Raw genomic sequence first — 8,087 nt, forward strand, 5'->3', positions numbered from 1 at the left:
AAACACATATGATTACTAGTAAACATAAGGAAAAAAATAATACACATGAGAGAATACTTATTTTATTTTTGCTTTACACAAGAATCCTGTAAAATGTATGAAATTTATTCCATGATCCAGCAAGCCAATCCAGTCTTGATACAATAGCACTTTGATTTTAGATACAAGTCTACATAAATGTCTTTGAATCCACCCTAAATACTTCGAAATGGGAAGTATTTATACAAAAAATATTACAAAATATCTCATAACAGTTTGAGATTTATTTAAGGAAATAAAAATATTTTCAAGCATGAAGATAGAGACAGATGGAAAACTACATCATGTTGTCCCTCTTATTGTGGTAGTTCTGGCTGTTGTAGTTGAACTTGAGCCCTTTTAAGCTGGCTGATATGTGTACGCTGGAATCATCTTTGTCTTTAATCTTTTACTGATACTCTTTAACTTGTTACTCTTTGACCCTGTTCACCTGTTTCATCTGGCTGTCATTCAGATTTACTATGGTAACTTATAGTAAATCTGTCATTGTTTTCCACCATTCATCCTCAAGTAACTTTACTTTGAGCATTATTCTATAGATCTCGTCAGCCTCTGTGTATTTGGAAAAATTAGGCTTGGTGACAAACAAGTGTTTCACCTCATGCTCCAGAAAGAATAGATCTTCTAAAGTATCATACAATACTTTTCCTATTGGCAAGGCCTTGATACCTGAAGTGCTTGCTTGATCCTTAGCCAACTTCCTTAATCTGTTAGTGTAGTCCAATTGGGTCATAAGTTTGTCATGGATGACCATAGGACTTGGAAGGCCTTTATTCCTCAAAATCTGAAACTTTTCCATGAATTTGTCAATGCCCACCTGCATGTTGTGGCATTTTTCCTCCAAGTTAAGCATAAGGTTTCTTTTAGAAAGAACCTTTTTGACTTCTATGATGGCCTTAGTTCTGTCTTCTACACCCATCTCATTAAGTTCATGCATATTCTTGCTGTTCAAGAAATGGATGAGTCGATTAGCTTCCTCAGGCTGGTCTCCTAAATCTTCTTTTACTTTCTTAATAGCCTCAGTGGCCACTTTCACTAGTTCTGTTTGCTCAAATATTACTTGAATTGATGGCCAAATATCATTGACAGAGTCAATGATATTGGCCCAGAGCATCTCCTTAGTCTATCCTAGTGGCTTTTGTAGAGTTAGATCCTTTTCTAGGACCTTAATCTTCTCACCCATCCTTAGGGCTTTCTGTGTTTCTTCCCTCTGCTGTATCTGGGCAAGCTTGCAGTCAGTCTCTAAGCTAGCCACTTTCTCTTTAAGCCTTTTAAGCTCTGTTGCCTAGATGGACATTTCCTCCATGGATTTTACTAACTCTGCTATCTTTTTTGTTGAAACACCTGCTATTGTAGACTCAGTTGTGACTGGCAGTGCTATGGCAGGTGGAGCTGTTGGTGACAATGATGTTGCCAAAGTTGAGGGAACTGTAGTTGTTACTATGGGAATGGCAGCTATAGAAGTGGTGGCCAATTCACTTTGTTTGGACTGAATCAATGTGTCCAATTCTTTCTCTATTTCTTTCAACTGGTCATTTAGCTTTAGGACCAAGTCCATAAGCTCTTCTTGTCCCTTTTGGGTCTCTAGGACTTCTGTTGTCTGTGGGTGATGTAGTGGTGGAATCTTAAGTTGCTTCTTCAAAGAAGCTATGTCATTGTTTTTCTTCTTGATTAGTCTTTTAGTAGCCTTCAAATATTTGGGATCATGTCCCAACTCAATGATTAAGTCCTCTAAGGACTTGATTCTAGTGTATTTTTCCCATGAGGAGGCCTTTTCCAATTGGAATTGAGCTGATATGTTATTTAGGGAATTCTGCAATTGGTGAGCTGTGATGGCTTTCCCTGTCAAGGTGGAGTAAATCATCTCCCTTGTCTGTTTGTGCAGCTCAATCTGGTCAATAGGATGTATGTCCTTTACCAACACTTCAAAATCAATCTTCTTGAAGTCAGCTACAGTTCTTGGTTGCTGAGTGGTAGGTGTTACAAATGTCATCTACATCTTACCTTCTTTGACATCATAGGTTGACATGAGCGTTGTTTGGTTTGTGGGTGCCATTTTTAGGTACTGTGCATAAGTCTGGGATTTTAGCCTCTCATTCCTGGCCTTTATATCCTTGTACCTTTCTCTTATGTCTTGATCCCTGTCAGTTGGCATCCTAGAGGAGGACACTTCAACACTTTGTTTCCTTTCCAACATCTGAGTATTTGATGTGGAAGGTTCTAGTGTGCCCCCAGAAGGAGTGGCAGCCTTGCTTCTTTCTCTTTCTGTGCTGGTGGCCCCTACCGTTTCTTCTATGAATTCTTGTTCTGAAATAGGATTCAACCTCTGCCTTTTAACATGGCCAGTCTCTACATATGTCTGTATGGTTTCTCTGCCTGATGTAGTGGCCTCCTCCCTATTTCTTTTAAGGCTTTTCTCCTCATTTAGAGGAGTTTGCAAGTTAGGGGGAGTACTCATTGTGGGATGATGTATACCTGTTTGACCTAATTCCTCTGATAGGTTTGGCTGCTCTGACTCTTCTTGCACCTAGGATTCTTCTTCTATATGTGATTCACTTGGTGCCTGAGATTCTCCCTGTGCCTGTGATTCTTCTTGGATTTGGGACTGTCCTTGGACTTGAGATTCTCCTAGAACCTGCAGGAAAGAACCTTCATCAAGTCTTTTCTCTAAATCAATTAGAGCATTTTCAACTGCTACTTCAGTGCTATCCCTATCCACTAAGGTATTCTCCACCCATTCCAATTGATTTGCACATTTCTCTATCTCAGGGATTCAGTGGTGAATGTAGCAAGCCATATTGTTTTTTTGTCTTCTATTGCATATAAAGTCACAGGGGTCATATATCCACATGAAGCTTTGTTTTAGTTTGAGTCTCTGAAGGATTTCCTCTACTTCTTTCCCAGCTTCTCTGCTATTACATACAAAGGGGCCTAGTTGATCTTTGATTCTGAGTTGGGCCTTCTTTTTGGCCTTAACAAAATGCACCTCATCTAAGTTGATTATTTGCATGTAGTACTCCAGAGCAAATAACCTCATTGGGAGGTATCTGGGCAGTTTATATGGGGCCAACTCACAGCCATAGATCCTAATTTCTATGTGATTTTGGTACAAGTACCAATCTCCCACTTTGTGTTGTTTTGATAGCTGCAGGATCCTCCTCATATCTACACTGATTCTTGGAGGAGGACTTCCTAGCAGCATGGTCATTACAGGATGTACAAAAAGATCTATGAAATCTGTGTATGGATATGGGGACTCATATTTATGTATCAAAGGAGTCCAGAAAATGACTGACCTAGGATGACCTTTAGTGTCAAGCTTTTGGAGAGTGAAGGGGAACTTGTCAGCCTGATAGTATAAGAAAAGGTGGTACAAAACTGAAGAATACTTTAACACTCTTTCATTACTCATTCTCAGAAATTGCTCATGCATCCTATCAGCGATGTATTTGGCATCATCATACATGATAGCAGGGGGCTGTCTTGGAGTAAAAATGGACATGAAGGCTAAGATGATTTCATCTATGTATTCACTGGTTGTATAGCCTAAGATACTAGATATCATTGACACAATGTCTTCGCAAAACTGAGAAATTATGGTATATATGTATGGAGGAGGATCTTGTGGGGTATGTTTTTCTTCTACAATAAAAGTTTGGAACATTTGAGCAATTTTGGCAGTGGTAAGCTTGGGAAATTTGTCTAATAAATCTCCAGTGGAAATAGGGGTTAAGTTCTGCCCTGGTTGTAGTTACAACATTTCATTGATTGACTCAATAGTGATGGTGAAAAGGATGGTTTGGTTAGGGGACATCACTGCTCTTTGACTGGGAATGTAGTTTGCATGGCAATAGTGGACAATCTCTGGAAAGATGTGCACCTCAGGGAACTGATACTTGGGCAAATTAGACTCCCACAAACCTATTTTATCAGCTTGGTTGAGGTATTGGTCTCTGTATCAGCAGTACAGTTTTAAAGGGGATTCATGGACAGAGGTGTCCTTGATTTGGAAGTCTTTATCAGCAAGGGGAAGGTGGTCCAGGTCTAGGTGAGGAGTAGTAATTGGCCTGACATCCATGGCAATTGGGGCAACCATTCTTAGTTCTTGTGGATTTAAGAATGGGGGGAAGTAAATTTTCAGTCTTTGAGGTAATTGGGGTTCAATTCCAGGTGGGTTTTATGTTATTAAAGTTCCCTTTAATTTCAATTAAGAAAGCTTTAGAGACTGGTTCGGAATTTTAACAGGGCTTTCAATGGATTCTGGTTTAAATACCTAGAATTGATGAAAACGGGGTGTGAACCAGGTAACTGGCAATTCTGAACAATTGAAAAGGCTTCAATCAGGCTGGAAGGCAATTTGGAAGCTTTTGGCATCTTCTGAGTGCGAGTGTATGTGGGTTGATGTTATCGGGAAAACTAGTGTCCATTCAGAGCTGCTAGTCACACTAAGACGGGTAGCTATCTTAGAAACAAAAAACTAAAGTCACTTGTGTTTTCCTTTATGAGAGATAGATGATAAAGAAGCAGAGAGTACTAACCTCAATCTTTCGCTTGGCTCCTTGCTTGTTTCCTTTCCCCTTTTACGAAAATTCACCACTCCTTCCTTACTTGTCCCGCTTCAAAGAGCGCCGATAGAGTCAAAGTAGCATAATACCATCAAATCTTAGAGATCTATAACCATAAACAATATAGGATCAGATGTATATTAACCATACAAATGCATATATCAATACAAGATTCAGAGATATACAAGAATATGGAGGAAAACTCAAATAGCTTTATTGATAGAAGTAGTTGAAGAGAGGATTACAACCCATTGGTCTGACCCAGCGCCATCCTCCCAGCATGAAAGCCCTCTGCACCTCATGAAAATCTTAGACCACCCAATAATACAATGTTGCACAGAGAAACCAACAGCACTTCCTTACAAAATACAAGATTCTAGCCTTCGGATCTCTAGGATGAGGGATCCATATATAGATGTTTGTAGGGGGGTGAGTTAGCTTCTGGGATTTTGATTAGTGTCATCTCTCTGATAGTTCTTGGTTCCACTTGGAGATTTCATGATCTCTTACTCATCTCTAGGAAAATTTAGAGAGGCAAGTGTCAAATGAGCAGCTTCTAGAAGATTCTCAGGGTCTCCACCTAGCAAACTGCTTCTGCCATTTGTCTGCTCTCGCTCATCGCACCCTACAGAAGGGATTTCCAGTATGCATCGCACTTTTTGCATGTGGCAGGTGAGATGCATCACACCCTTAGCACTGAGCAATCTGTATGGTCCAGTTTTGACCAGTTCTGAGTAGTTTTTCATGGAGAACTTCTGGGAGATGATGTAATCAGCTGACCTTGCTCCTTTAGGGTATGAAACAACACTTTTAGGGACTTAGAAGCCCTTGGTTTATGGACATATGTGATTGGGGTTGCAGTGCCCAAATATGTCTATAACAATTGCCCCCTAAAGCATGAGGTCGTAAATATTTTTGATGTCGGGTGAAATGATTTATCATGAGGATCCAAGGTTTTTCAAACTGGAAGGTGACCTGTAATAAGATACAATACAATACACTATCTTCATAATATTTTCATGATCAGCTGAGGCGGGCATTCCCATGCTCAGATTTATAAATTCATTTTCATGTACATAAGACAGACAACTGTCTGTGTAGCAGACTAATGATTCTGGTAGAGCCATCATCCTTTGGTTTGGATGATTATCTGTGCAGCAATGATGTACATTTGATGTCTTCATTTTCCTGAATATATCGCAGCCTGGATGGATGAAACTAGATCCGGGGTCTTCAAAACTCGTTCAATCTTCGCCCGAAGTACAAGTCGGTCCATGTGAAAAGATGTTCTAGCGTCGATCATGGACAGACATTGCATGATTACCAGCCAATGATGTAAGCTGTTAACAGGCGTGAGAGGAATCACCGATAATGATAATGACCCTCAAGGTATTGCAGTACAATTCACGTGGTGTGAATACATGGGTTGATGTCGAACACCACGCAAAATCTTTCGGTCGAAGGCCATTAATGTAAAGTTGTCACCGGAAGTGAGAAACTTGCCATTGAGGCATGCAAGTTTCAAAGTACTGAAAGGGTTGTTACTAGGTCGACTTCTTGGATAATGAGCTGATGTCGACAAGAAGTGACCCGTCGTAGGAGGGCATTAATGAATCCCACATCTACAACATGGAACGGAGCAAATGATTTTTTGGAGGTGAAAACAATTTGATGATACAAGGTTCAGGGTGGCGGTCATGAAAGAATGAAGCATGAAGGTATTGCAGCAAATGAGACACAATCTGGGTTGGTGAATTCTCTGAGTGACTTCTCTTGAACATATCGGAAACACTGAAATGGATTGGTAGCGTTAACCCCAAAAGTGGATGGTACGGTGGAGCAATGGTGATATGACCGGTGAACGAAATAACCCAACCCGACTCAATCATGGTGATGGAGTGAAAGTGTCATGTTCAAGAGCGACCTGCTACCAATAAAGTTTCTTCAATTTTTCTTCCAAATTTTCCCCAGTCATTTCTAACCAGTACCTTCTTATTTTTGTCAAGCTTGAGGAGGATAACATATGCTTGTTCTATAATTTTCCCTTCGGGCAAACTCGTCGCTACGTTTTAATGAGCCTAGCGATAGTGAGACTCGCTCTTGTCTGCATGGACAAGTTTGTCGCTATTGTTTTAACGAATTTAATGACAAGGATAACTCGGTTCTTTTCAATTTTAGGGAGTCTAAAAAGAGACGAAAAGGAAACTCCAATATTCCTTTTTCGTAATATAATCCCTTAAGTCCAAAAAAGTATAAAACAATGTGAAAGGGATGACTTTTCAATAGTTTTAACGAGCCGAACAAGACAAACGCTCGATCTTTTTGTGTAATAATCCCTCAGGTCCAAAAAGATTAAAATCTAGAGGAGGGATGGCACTTACAATCACTTTAATGAGCTGGAGAGGCCAATTGCTCAGCAATCTTTTCATATTTTACGATTCAGATGAAAAGAGCTTAAAGGAGACTCGTTTTTTGAGGAACGAGTGATGTTTTTGGATAGCAGCTGGTTTTAGATAAGGTTTGGAACTTTTTCAACCACGGTAGTGTAGAGAAAGTGGCTAATAGGATCACTCGTCACAACTGTTCCTTAAAAGGGGTAAACAATCAAATGGAGGCGTATGATCGGCTAAAAAGAGTGGATGTGATGGTAAGAACACGACCAAGGTTTAAAAGCTGATAATTATGCGATCGCAATGGTTATTTACCGAAGGTGGGTTAATCTTTTAATGAGCTTAAACTCTGGTGTAACATATGCTCATTGCTAGGTTTATTTTTTAACGAGCTTGAACTTCGCGTAAAACTGCTCGTGCCAGTCGTATAATAAGGATGTCTCATTGATAGGTTCATTTTTTAGGGAGCTTGCCCCATTCGAAACTTTGCTTCGGATCCTTTCATTATGTAAGTTAGGAGCGACCAATCCTATGATTTTAAAGGGTTAAGAACCTACAAACTAAGAAAATAAATGGTCTCTTTTCACTTTCATGCAAAAAGGTTTGCATGCCCCCAGGTATAATGAACTAGAGTTTCCAGGTTACCATTCAATTTGGTGACAAAACACTTCCTTGGCTCTATCGAGAAAGGCCTACCTTCTCACAGAGGAATCCTTTTCCAGTCCGATCCATTTTCTTAAATGGACAGGATAGTCAGACTAGTCATATTACTATGCAGAAACATACCTTATATCTGAGGTTTTCCTGCCGAAGCAGACCAGGGTGCATGCCCCCTGGGTTTTAGTCACAATCACCGAATCACTCGCGCTCATCAGGTGGACAAACTGGAGATTGATGAGACATTCCTTGCGCAAAAAGACCAGTTAGGGATGGCATTTGTCTATTAGCTGTGTGAACCAAGGAATGAAAGCTGGTCTATGAGCTAGAACACTCTACCTTCATGTGGAAAACACATCACTCAAAAGAGTGAGGAAACAATAGCTCCCATGCTATAAATGTAGTCACGCCCAAGGAGTAGATTTTAATCTAAAGG

This window comes from Pinus tabuliformis, chromosome 7, assembly GCF_031772625.1.
Source record: "Pinus tabuliformis cultivar Carrire ecotype Pingquan chromosome 7, CPIR1, whole genome shotgun sequence".
NCBI lineage: Eukaryota > Viridiplantae > Streptophyta > Pinopsida > Pinales > Pinaceae > Pinus > Pinus tabuliformis.